This window comes from Bombina bombina, chromosome 4 (assembly GCF_027579735.1).
Source record: "Bombina bombina isolate aBomBom1 chromosome 4, aBomBom1.pri, whole genome shotgun sequence".
Lineage (NCBI taxonomy): Eukaryota > Metazoa > Chordata > Amphibia > Anura > Bombinatoridae > Bombina > Bombina bombina.
The window spans coordinates 106,683,735-106,697,749 of NC_069502.1; the positions used below are offsets into that span (position 1 = coordinate 106,683,735).

The 14,015-nt window shown below is 37.8% G+C and overlaps 1 protein-coding gene across 3 annotated transcripts in view; it reads left to right on the forward strand.

Annotated features, from left to right (window-relative positions):
- LOC128655959 (cytochrome P450 2K6-like) overlaps positions 1-14,015 on the forward strand; it is a 393,574-nt gene that overhangs the window by 213,486 nt on the left and 166,073 nt on the right. The gene's annotated exons all lie outside the window — the stretch shown is intronic.

Genomic DNA, 14,015 nt, shown 5'->3' on the forward strand with positions numbered 1-14,015 from the left:
CACCACCTATATTAATTACATTAACCCCTAATCTAATCCCCCTAAATTAATCAGCTCTATTTCCAGCCCTTAAAAGGGCCTTTTGCGGGGCATTGCCCTAAAGTAATCAGCTCTTTTACCTGTAACCTGACCTCCCTACACCGCTGTCACCTATATTAAATATATTAACCCCTAATCTAATCCCCCTACACTGCCGCCACCTATATTAACTATATTATCCCTAATTATGTTAGAGTTAATATAGTTATTATATTATATATATATATATATTAACTATATTAATCCTATCTAACCCTAACACCCCTAACTAAATTCTTATTAAAATAAATCTAATTAATATTATTAACTAAAATAACCCTATTTAAAACTAAATACCTATAAAATAATCCCTAAGATAGCTACAATATAATTTAATAATTACGTTGTAGCTATTTTAGGGTTTATATTTATTTTACAGGTAACTTGGTATTTATTTTAACTAGGTACAATAGCTATTAAATAGTTAATAACTATTTAATAGCTACCTAGTTAAAATAAGTACCAAATTACCTGTAAAATAAATCCTAATCTAAGTTACAAATACACCTACACTATCAATAAATTAAATAAACTACAAATATCTAAAATAAAATATAATTAAATAAACTAAACTAAATTACAAAAAATAAAAAAAAGATTACAAGAATTTGAAGCTACTTACACCTAATCTAAGCCCCCTAATAAAATAATAAAGCCCCCAAAATAAAAAAATGCCCTACCCTATTCTAAATTAAAAAGTAACCAACTCTTTTACCAGCCCTTAAAAGGGTTTTTTTGCGGGGTATTGCCCCAAAGTAATCAGCTCTTTTACCTGTAAAAAAAACACAATACCACCCCCCAACATTACAACCCACCACCCACATACCCCTACTCTAAACCCACCCAAACCCCCCTTAAAAAAACCTAACACTAACCCCCTGAAGATCTCCCTACCTTGAGTCGTCTTCACCCAGCCGAGCCGAACTCTTCATCCAGATGTGGTCCTCCATCCCGGCAATGTCTTTATTCAAGCGGCAAAGAAGAGGTCATCCATCCCGGCGATGTCTTCATCCAAGCGGCAAAGAAGAGGTCCTCCATCGGGGCGAAGAGTTCCTCCAAGCGGCAAAGAAGGGGTCCTCCATCGGGGCGAAGAGTTCCTCCAAGCGGCATCTTCAATCTTCATCCTTCCGACGCGGAGCATCCTTCCAGCACAACGGACTAACGATGAATGAAGTTTCCTTTAAATGACATCATCCAAGATGGCGTCCCTCGAATTCCGATTGGCTGATAGGATTCTATAAGCCAATCGGAATTAAGGTAAGAAAATCTGATTGGCTGATTCAATCAGCTAATCAGATTCAAGTTCAATCTGAACTTTATTAGGTGTGGTGGGGTCCGGGAGCCGCGGTTTAGGGGTTAATACATTTTTTATTGTTAGGAGTGAGAGGGGGGATAGGGGATAGAGGGTTAGACATGTCGGGCTATGTTTGGGAGGCGTGTTAGACAGTACGGGAGATTTAATACTTTAGTCAGTTTTTGTAGGCGCCGACAGTTTCTAAAGTGCTGTAAGTCACTGGCGACTCCAGAAATTTGTACTTACGCAGATTTCTGGACATCGCTAGTTTATCCGACTTACGGCACTTTAGCAATTGCTGGTGGGGTTTATTGGATAGCTCAAGTTGCGAGCTGAAACTACGGGCGGCGCAAACTCTGCCGTATATCGGATCGCGCCCCAGATCTGTAGAAATTGTTAGCAGTTACTCAGATCATTAGTAGCTTAGATCTCCAAACAGCTCTGCTCTCTTAATAAACAGTCTCCCTACTTCTCACACATGCAGGTCTTTCCAGTGTGCTTTTAGGTCTGATGTCAACGCCCTCTGCTCACTGCAACCAGGTGTATTGTTTCCAAGCAGGCATGCAAATGCAGTCTGGGGGAGTTTCAATAGCAATTCAAAGCCCAATTTTCTTTTTGCTTATAAAGCTATTTTAGCACGTGGGAGCTGCCTTCCTTTGCTCCTACATAGGATGATGCTGTGTTTCAAAGTGCCATTCAAATAGCATATACCTGTAAGGTCTGAGCAAACCAAACCATTGTATGTTTCACCCCTTTGAAAACATCAAACAGGGGCTTCATCAGGGCTGTATTGCTAGACACCTGTGTGCCTTCCTTTATACAACTTAAGCCCAGCCCTCAGGCATCACCTTCTCTCTCTTAAAGGGACATTTTACTAACAATATATTTACACATTTAAACATTAAGTAGCAATTGTTTGCCTAATCCTACTTTGTTCTGAAAGGCATATGTACAAACCCCACTTCTCATCATATCAATATAAATCAATACACTAATAGTAATTTAACTTTACTTCATACAGTTATATGCAAATAGGTTTTTAGTTTACATTCATTTCAGAAATAGATTTTTAACATAGACATTTTTTCTCTAAATCATTATACAAAGCTGACAAAGTCTATTTTATCATTCAGGCCCAGTACCTATAAATCCACCTTGCCTCTTTTGTAACAGAATTTTATCAATATTACATCCCCTACTATGGGGATCACCTTTATCAATAGCCACAAAGAGGCAAAGTGGTCTGCAACATTTGTATCCCTTTTATTTGTTGCATCATCTCGATGTTTCTGTATTCTGTCCTTCCTAATATAGAATCTGGGACAGGAGTAGTGCAGCAAAAAGATCACCCCTGTTGAATCATAACTGATAAAGAATCTTATATCAAAAACTTTTTGCCCATTACCCTGGAATGTTTTACTCTTTTCCATAAAGGGACAGTACACACATTTACCACAGGGGTGGCTTCCTTTGACTCCTCTGTCTTTTCTAAGCCAATCTGACATTGAGGGGCTTCTCGTAAACCTGCTTCTTACAAGCCTATCTTTTAGACTAAGGGCTTTCCTCGCTGTTAATAGGGGATATTCTCCCACTATTTTACCAACTTTTTCATCTAACTGCAATATGTGCCAATTCTTTTTTTAGTATGCCTCTCAGATCTTCCCATTTATTATTGTATGTAGTGATAAAATGTATTATATGTTGTTCTTCTTTTACCTTGTCATTATACAGCAGGTCATCTCTGTTTGTATTTCTTGCTCTAATCAGAGCTTTATTTACACATTTTTTTGAATATCCTCTTGTATGAAACTTGTCTTTCATACTTGTTGCATGCTTATCAAATTTTGCAGTAGAGGAACAATTTCTCCTAAGTCTTAGGAACTGGACTACAGGAATGCCCTTTATTAATGCTGGTGGATGTGAACTTGAGGCCTCCAGAATACTGTTTGTTGCTGTTTGTTTTCTATAGTTTTCAGTCATAATGATATGTCTCTTTAAATCTTCCTCCACCCATTATCAGATACACCCTATTTAAAGCCAATAGTATCACTACCAAGTTGCCTGAATATTGAAGTCTGTTAAGTGTACCTGTGTTCTTCAGCTCAAGCCTTACCTTCGTTTTGTAGAGTTACTATTTTACTCTCTTTGTGCTTAAAGACTTTGTACTTTGTGTCTTAAACTTTAGTATTGCTTATTACGGAATTACTCTTCAGTTACTCCATACCGGATCATCCGCACCTGTGTGCTCAGCTGCTTTACTTTGCCTGACCTATGAACCGTTTTCCAAATTGAATTAGTTGTCTGTTATGCCTGCACGCTGCTTCCATTACAGTATACTATGGATTGCTCTCTTACTGCTTTGCCTCCAAGAATCTCACCGTAATATCATAGAGTTTGTAACTCTATAACCGCAAGTATCTTTACTTTCTGTTTATGCCTTTGAACATTACTCACCTATATACTGAGCTCTGTGTGTCTTTGCATAAGTCACAACTAACATTGTATCATCATACACTCACTCACGTAATGAACTAAACCTGTTTTGCTTTCCAGTTCAGTCTGTGTAAAGCTGTAATCAAGTTACTATGTTTTGCCTCTTGGATCTGAACTCATACGTATCAAAGTTATCTAACGGATCTCCTACATTAACATTGTGTCTGTTACAACTTGCTTACGTAGCTTAACCATATGCTCACTACAGTTCATCTAAGAAGTTCTAAGTTAACTTATCCTGATCCTCAGTCTAAACTGTTATACTCGATAAAACTAAATTACTCATCAGACCTGCTACAAATATATTGGGCATATCGAATTGGTATGTTTCATTATACTTCAATATTCTATAACCTAGAATTTTGCTACTTAAAGGAACACTAAACCCAAAAAATTTCTTTCATGATTCAGAGAGATAATACAAATTTAAACAACAATCCAATTTACTTCTTTTATTTATTTTGCTTCATTTTTTAGATATCCTTAGTTGAAGAAAAAGCAATGCACATGGGTGAGCCAATCACATGAAGCTTCTATGTGCAGCAACCTATCAGCAGCTACTGAGCCTATCTAGATATGCTTTTCGGCAAAGAATATTAAGAGAATAAAACAAATTAGATAATAGAAGTAAATTAGAGAGTTGTTTAAAATTGCATGCTCTTTCTAAATCATGAAAGAAAAAATCTGGGTTTCATGTCCCTTTAAGTAACACCCAGATTTAATACCATTTTATCTGGGATTGCTTAGCTAGCTACAAAACCATATTACCTAAACTATAAATTCTCATTGTGAAGGTGTGAGTCTTACACATAATCACTCCTCCCTCCTTCCTGATTCTTATATCTAAAAATTGGCGTGTTTACAATGTCAGAAAAATATTTATTTTGTTATTGTTGAGGTCAGAGACAAACTTTCTTAGTACTTCTTCTGGACCATCCCAGAGTACCAGAATGTCGTCCACATATCTGACCCACAACAAAACATGCTGATCAAAAATCCTGCTATGTGCCTCATATACATCACACATTTCCCATGCTCCTAAATGGAGACATGCATAAGTTGGGGTGCAAACCGCCCCCATAGCAGTACCTCTGATCTGCCTATATATTTTATTGTCAAAAGAAAAAACGTTATTTTCAAGAATACATTTCAATAGTAGGATTACAAAGTCAGTGTGTTTATCAAGCGTTCTGTCTCTGGTATCTAAAAAGGACTTTATCGCTTCAATGTCTACCTCATGGGGAATCGAGGAATATAGACTTTCAACGTCTAGGGATGCTAAGATGGTTTTATCTGAAACTCTTATTCCATCTAGTTTTTGTAGCAAGTCTGCAGTATCCTTGATATAATAGGGGAGGGTGGACAGAAAGGGGCGTAATATAAAGTCCACATATTGACCTATTTTTTTTCGTGGCACTCCCTATACCCGTGACAATGGGTCTTCCAGGGGGAGTTTTCATGTTTTTGTGTAATTTCGGGATTACATAAACTGGTAAAAAAGGAAATTTAGGATACAGATAGACAAATTCTTGGTTAGTTATTAACCCTTCTCTCCTAGCTTCATTCAGAATCTTGAATAGTTCATTCTGAATTTTGGTCAGAGGATTACCTGTCAGTTACTGGCGTAACACTTCCATGATATAATATGTTTCATCTAACAGCACTAGCAAAAAAAGTTACAATATATGAGATTAAATATATATTTACGGCTATTGGAGACTTGAACAGGAAGTTTAAGGGGTTTTAGCAACAACTCGAACAGATAAAGTGTGCAAGGGTTTGTTTCAGCGAGGTGATGTATACCAGGTGTGGGGATTACCTCTAAAAGTATGGCCAGTGCTTCGGCAAGGAACAAGAAAGAATATAGACTCAAAACACCTTTAGGATCATGCGCACACAAAAAACTTTTACTGATACTCATACCCGTGCTTTTGATGAGCCACAGACTTCTCATATGCTGCTAAAATTAGGAGTAATTTACATCATTATTATATTCTTATTCATGGTTTCTCATGAATGCACCTTTATATTCCCAATAAACTTATGCCTTATGTGGCTTTTGACAGTTGCTGACACAAAAACATGGCAGCCTCCACGAGCAACACATGTGTGTATAAATATACTGTATGTATATATACACACACAAGTTGCTCATGGAGGCTGCCATGTTGTCAAGCGTCTGAGCTTGCTCTGAAAAGTCCCAGCTTGGGACTTACGTCATCAGAGCACTCAGAGAACACCCAGCATCTCACTGGCAAATATTCAGAAAACGCTCCAAGCGAGTCCCAGTTCACTTTGAGCGCTTGCCGAACGCAGCCAGATTTAGCCTTCTAGTATAATAAGCAGAGATAAGATAGATACATTAATTCATAACAATTAGGGAAAATGTAGAGAATAACTTTAAAAGATACTGAACACCAAAAACTTTTCATTGTAAGTGTGCAGGCACCAGTTACCAACTAACTCCCAGTACTGCATTGGTGCTCCTAAACCTACATATGTATGTTCATCAACAAAGGATAACAAGAGAATGATACACATTTGATGATAGATGTAAACTGGAAAATTGCTTAAAAATTGTTTGCTCGGTCTGAATCATGATGGTTTAATTTTGACCTAACTGTCCCTTTAAGTCCCTACTGTTCCTCTGTGCTTATTTATATGTACAATAAAAGACAAATGTACACAAACTAAATCACTTTGGGCTAGATTATGAGTGGAGCAACAGATTAACGCTCCCACTTGACTGTTAACTTCACTAGACGGAGACGTTCAGCGTGCATCGGGTTGTGCTTGTATTAGTTGAAAGTAAAAAGTTTGAACACAAATGCTAACCTGACGTGTGTAAAAAGTGGAACTTAGAATATCATGACTGTGGTAACGTATACCCCCATAGACTTCAATAGAGTGTGAAAAGTGGAAAAGAACCTAACGCCCATAATTACTCACAAAGCCGATTGCGTTTAACTAAGTGCGCTAACCCAGCATGAAATTTGAATATTTTACATTCCAATGTTCTTCACATAGCAGAAAATGTTCTATTTTTAAATATATATATATACCAACCAAAAAGATGCACTCACAGGACTTTTTAAGGTGAAGTAAACAGATTAATTTATTAGGAACGTTTTCGGGGATCTAGTCCCCTTCGTCAGATCCCTGAAAACGTTCCTAATAAAGTAATCTGTTTACTTCACCTTAAAAAGTCCTGTGAGTGCATCTTTTTGGTTGGTATATTTGCTTGCAAGTTTGCACCCAGGCGGTTGTCTAGTGTGGGATAAGCTGGTGTTTGGATGCCTATATATATATATATATATATATATATATATATATATATTTAACTTTAAAAAAAAAGAGAGAATAAAGACTATTGTACGGTCTCATGTCTCTCATCTTTCTCTTGGCAATGTCCCATAGAGTCTCTATGGGGTTCAGGTCAGGTGAGTTTGCTGGCCAATCAAGCACAGTAATCCCACGGTCATTGAACCAGGTTTTGGTGCTTTTGGCAGTGTGGGCAGGTGCCAAGTCCTGCTGGAAAATGAAGTCAGCATCCCTATAGAGCTCGTCTGTGGAGGGAATCATAAAGTGCTCCAAAATCTCCTGGTAGATGGCTGCGTTGACCCTGGACTTAATGAAGCACAGTGGACCAACACCAGCAGATGACATGGCTCCCCAAATCAACACAGACTGTGGAAACTTCCCACTGGACTTCAAGCATCTTGCAGTGTGTGCCTCTCCATTCTTCCTCCATACTCTGGGTCCTTGGTTTCCAAAATCATCAGAAAAGAGGACTTTGGACCAGTGAGCAACAGACCAGGTCTGTTTTTCTTTAGCCCAGGTAAGAGGCTTCTGACATTTTTTGTTGTTCAGGAGTGGCTTGACAAAAGGAATATGACATTTGAAGCCCATGTCCAGGATCCGTCTGTGTATGGTCGCTCTTGATGCACTGACTCCAACCTCAGTCCACTCCTTGTGAAAGTCCCCAACACTTTTGAATGGCCTTTTCCTGACATCCCTGCTGCGTGTGCACCTTTTTCTTCCACACTTTTCCCTTCCACATAACTTTCTATTAATGTGCTTTGTTACAGCACTTTGGGAACATCCAACTTCTTTTGCAATTACCTTTTTGAGGCTTTCCCTCCTTATGGAGAGTGTCAATGATGGTTTTCTGCACAACTGTCAGGTCAGCAGTCTTTCCCATGATTGTGATTCCTACTGAACCAGACTAAGAGACCATTTAAAGGCTCAGGAACCCTTTGTAGGTGTTATGGCTTAATTAGCTGATTAGAGTGGGACACTTTGAGCCTAGAATATTGCACCTTTTCACAATATTCTAATTTTCTGAGATTGTGGATTTAGAGTATTCATGAGCTGTAAGCCATAATCATCACAATTATGACAAATCATGGCTTGAACTATCTTGCTTTGCATGTAATGAGTCTATCTCAGATATTAGTTTCACCTTTTAAGTTGTATTAGTGAAATAAATTAACTTTTGCACAATATTCTAATTTTTCGAGTTTCACCTGTATATTCAAAACCTGTATATACAAAAAGGCTTCTGAAGGACAGAATACAGGAACATCGAGATGATGTAACAAATAAAAGGGATACAAATGTTGCAAAACACTTTGCCTCTTTTCATAACAGTGAAACACATGGGAATTAATTTATGTCTGGGAGCGCACACGTGTGAGGGAAACTGACTGCTATTATTTCACAATAAAAAAGGTTGTTTTTTTTTTTAAATGTATGTACACTACTGTTTTAGCAGATATGACTTGCACTGGTGTGACACTGTGCCCTGGCAGGACCTGGAACGCACACGTGTGAGGGAAACTGACTGCTATTATTTCACAGTAAAAAAAGGGTTTTGTTTTTTTTAAATGTACACTACTATTTTAGCAGATATGAGTTGCACTGGTGTCACACTTTGCCCTGGCAGGACCTGAAACGCACACGTGTGAAGGAAACTGACTGCTATTATTTCAAATTATAAAAAGGATGTTTTTTTTTTTAAATGTACACTTCTGTTTTAGCAGATATGACTTGCACTGGTGTCACACTGTGCCCTGGCAGGACCTCAAATGCACACGTATGAAGGAAAATGACTGCTATTATTTCAAATTAAAAAAAGTTTTTTTTTTTTTTTTAAATGTACACTACTGTTACACCAGATATGAGTGGTGGCACTGGGCAAGTGGGCACAGTATACGCTGTGAGCCTGAGCTGGCAGGCAGGCTGCAATTAGATTACACAGGGAAAAAATAAAGCAGACTGATGTTCTAGCCCTAAAAAGGGCTTTTTGGGGTGCTGTCCTTACAGCAGAGATCAGATGAGTCCTTCAGGACTGTAGTGGACACTGAATACACTAGCCTAGCTATCGATTTCCCTATTAAATCAGCAGCAGCTACACTGTCCCTCCTCTCACTAAGAATGCAGGCTCCGAATGAATCTAAAATGGATGCTGTCCAGGAGGTGGGAGGGTCTGGGAGGGAGTGTCTGCTGCTGATTGGCTGGAATGTGTCTTGTGACTGTGAGCTACAGGGTCAAAGTTTACTCAATGATGATGAATAGGGGGCGGATCGAACATCGCATATGTTCACCGTCCGCTGCGAACACGAACATGCTATGTTCGCTGCAAACTATTCGCGGCAGAACTGTTCGCAACATCACTATTCTTGATTTTCCATTAAACCGCCCTCAATTGCTATATATCCAAATATGCTGAACCAATTCATAAGATTTGTTTTAAATATAAAAAAGTTGAAAAAGTATTTTCCATTGGGATATCATAATTTGTGCAATTAAGCTATTTTGATATAAAGAATATTTTAATGAAGTGTTCTGATTGTAAATAAATATGAATTCAAATTTTATAAGAAATGTAAAAAAAGGTAGAACATATATAAAAAATATGTAAAAAATAAACACACACGCCTAGATTTAGAGTTCTGCGGCCAAAGGGGTGCGTTAGCTACGCATGCTTTTTTCCCCCCGCACCTTTTAAATACCGCTGGTATTTAGAGTTCACAGAATGGCTGGGTTTTCAGTGTGTTAGGCTCCAAAAAGGGAGCGTAGAGCATAATTTAATGCCACTGGAACTCTCGATACCAGTGGTGCTTACGGACGCGGCCAGCTTAAAAAACGTGCTAGTGCACGATATCCCCATAGAAAACAATGGGGCATTTTGAGCTGAAAAAAAACCTAACACCTGCAAAAAAGCAGCGTTCAGCTCTTAACGCGGCCCCATTGTTGTCTATGGGGAAACACTTCCTACGTCTGCACCTAACACCCTAACATGTACCCCGAGTCTAAACACCCCTAACCTTACACTTATTAACCCCTAATCTGCTGCCCCAGCTATCGCTGACACCTGCATATTATTACTAACCCCTAATCTGCCGCTCCGTACACCACCGCCACCTACATTATAGCTATGTACCCCTAATCTGCTGCCCCTAACACCGCCGACCCCTATATTATATTTATTAACCCCTAATCTGCCCCCCTCAACGTCGCCTCCACCTGCCTACACTTATTAACTCCTAATCTGCCGAGCGGACCGCACTGCTACTATAATAAAGTTATTAACCCCTAATCCGCCTCACTCCCGCCTCAATAACCCTATAATAAATAGTATTAACCCCTAATCTGCCCTCCCTAACATCGCCGACACCTAACTTAAATTATTAACCCCTAATCTGCCGACCGAATCTCGCTGCTACTGTAATAAATGTATTAACCCCTAAAGCTAAGTCTAACCCTAACACTAACACCCCCCTAAGTTAAATATAATTTAAATCTAACGAAATAAATTAACTCTTATTAAATAAATGATTCCTATTTAAAGCTAAATACTTACCTGTAAAATAAACCCTAATATAGCTACAATATAAATTATAATTATATTATAGCTATTTTAGGATTTATATTTATTTTACAGGTAACTTTGTATTTATTTTAACCAGGTACAATAGCTATTAAATAGTTAAGAACTATTTAATAGCTAAAATTGTTAAAATAATTACAAAATTACCTGTAAAATAAATCCTAACCTAAGTTACAATTAAACCTAACACTACACTATCAATAAATTAATTAAATACAATACCTACAAATAAATACAATTAAATAAACTAACTAAAGTACAAAAAATAAAAAAGAACTAAGTTACCAAAAATAAAAAAATATTTACAAACATTAGAAGAATATTACAACAATTTTAAACTAATTACACCTACTCTAAGCCCCCTAATAAAATAACAAAGCCCCCCAAAATAAAAAAATGCCCTACCCTATTCTAAATTTAAAAAGTTCAAAGCTCTTTTACATTACCAGCCCTGAACAGGGCCCTTTGCGGGGCATGCCCCAAAGAATTCAGCTCTTTTGCCTGTAAAAAAAACACATACAATACCCCCCCCCAACATTACAACCCACCACCCACATACCCCTAATCTAACCCAAACCCCCCTTAAAGAATCCTATCAGCCAATCGGAATTCGAGGGACGCCATCTTGGATGACGTCCCTTAAAGGAACCGTCATTCGTCGGGAAGTCGTCGAAAGAAGAAGATGGGTCCGCGGTGGAGGTCTTCAAGATGGAGCCGGTCCTCATCGGATGAAGATAGAAGATGCCGCTTGGAAGAAGATGGTTGCCGGTCCGGATCTACTCTTCTTCCCGGATAGGATGAAGACTTTGGACCCTCTTCTGGACTTCTTCAGCCGTCGGATGATGAATGTCTAGCCCCCGCTTGGGCTTGGATGAAGATTTTGGAGCCAGGACGGATCGCTGTGATACCCGGCGAGGTGAAGATAAGGTAGGAAGATCTTCAGGGGCTTAGTGTTAGGTTTATTTAAGGGGGGTTTGGGTTAGATTAGGGGTATGTGGGTGGTGGGTTGTAATGTTGGGGGGGTATTGTATGTGTTTTTTTTACAGGCAAAAGAGCTGAATTCTTTGGGGCATGCCCCGCAAAGGGCCCTGTTCAGGGCTGGTAAGGTAAAAGAGCTTTGAACTTTTTTAATTTAGAATAGGGTAGGGCATTTTTTTATTTTGGGGGGCTTTGTTATTTTATTAGGGGGCTTAGAGTAGGTGTAATTAGTTTAAAATTGTTGTAATATTTTTCTAATGTTTGTAAATATTTTTTTATTTTTTGTAACTTAGTTCTTTTTTATTTTTTGTACTTTAGTTAGTTTATTTAATTGTATTTATTTGTAGGTATTGTATTTAATTAATGTATTGATAGTGTAGTGTTAGGTTTAATTGTAGATAATTGTAGGTATTTTATTTAATTAATTTATTGATCGTGTAGTGTTAGGTTTAATTGTAACTTAGGTTAAGATTTATTTTACAGGTAATTTTGTAATTATTTTAACTATTTTAGCTATTAAATAGTTCTTAACTATTTAATAGCTATTGTACCTGGTTAAAATAAATACAAAGTTACCTGTAAAATAAATATAAATAAATATTATTTATATTGTAGCTATATTAGGGTTTATTTTACAGGTAAGTATTTAGCTTTAAATAGGAATAATTTATTTAATAAGAGTTAATTTATTTCATTAGATTTAAATTATATTTAACTTAGGGGGGTGTTAGTGTTAGGGTTAGACTTAGCTTTAGGGGTTAATACATTTATTACAGTAGCGGCGAGATTCGGTCGGTAGATTAGGGGTTAATAATTGAAGTTAGGTGTCGGCGATGTTAGGGAGGGCAGATTAGGGGTTAATACTATTTATTATAGGGTTATTGAGGCGGGAGTGAGGCGGATTAGGGGTTAATAACTTTATTATAGTAGCGGTGCGGTCCGCTTGGCAGATTAGGGGTTAATAAGTGTAGGCAGGTGGAGGTGACGTTAAGGGGGGCATATTAGGGGTTAATAAATATAATATAGGGGTCGGCGGTGTTAGGGGCAGCAGATTAGGGGTACATAAGGATAACATAGGTGGCGGCGCTTTGCGGGTGGCAGATTAGTGGTTAATTATTGTAGGTAGCTGGCGGCGACGTTGTGGGGGGCAGGTAAGGGGTTAATAAATATAATATAGGGGTCGGCGGTGTTAGGGGCAGCAGATTAGGGGTACATAAGTATAACGTAGGTGGCGGTCGGCAGATTAGGGGTTAAAAAAATTTAATCGAGTGGCGGCGATGTGAAGGGGCCTCGGTTTAGGGGTACATAGGTAGTTTATGGGTGTTAGTGTACTTTAGGCTTTATAAACCGGCGTTAGCCCAGAAAGCTCTTAACTACTGACTTTTTTTCTGCGGCTGGAGTTTTGTCGTCAGATTTCTAACGCTCACTTCAGCCACGTCTCTAAATACCGGCGTTAGAAAGATCCCATTGAAAAGATAGGATACGCAAATGACGTAAGGGGATCTGCGGTATGGAAAAGTTGCGGCTGGAAAGTGAGCGTTAGACCCTTTAATGACTGACTCTAAATATCGGCGGTAGCCCAAAACCAGCGTTAGGAGCCTCTAACGCTGGTTTTGACGGCTACCGCCCAACTCTAAATCTAGGCCTTAGTTAATAGCGGTGTATTAATGAATCAAAATTATTTGATGATTCAAATTTATTTAGATGGGAAGGGGAATTTAATTTTATAAATTTCATAATAATTTAACCAATAAAAAAAAATAATGTAGATGCTAAACAGTAGAATGAATTCCTACTCAATTAGCACTCATAATTTACAAGAAGTACTAGTATTTTAGAAAAAACTATTATTTCATTATTTTATAGTGAGGGCTCAGACTTCAATTTAGGTTGGAACCGATATATATATTATATTATTGTGATGTAACTCAATATATTATTTTCACACTTTTATTAACTAGTGTTGAATAATCCTAAAACAGCATGCTTAAATCTAGTTCTGAATTTAGGCCATATGGGTAGAGGGTCTTAAAGTTGAATATAAATTCTAATTCTTTCTTTAATAGCACAGTATTAATATTTCCTCCCCTAGTTCCTAGATTTATTTGTCTAATACCCCAATATTTGAAGTCCTTTAGACTACCTGAGTGTATCTCCTTAAAATGAGAGTATAGCTTGGTTTCTGAAGATCCATGTTCTATTTTAAGTATATGTTCGCGAATTCTATCCCTTAATATCCTGCTTGTCTGTCCAAAATAAAATGTCACATGAACATTTAAT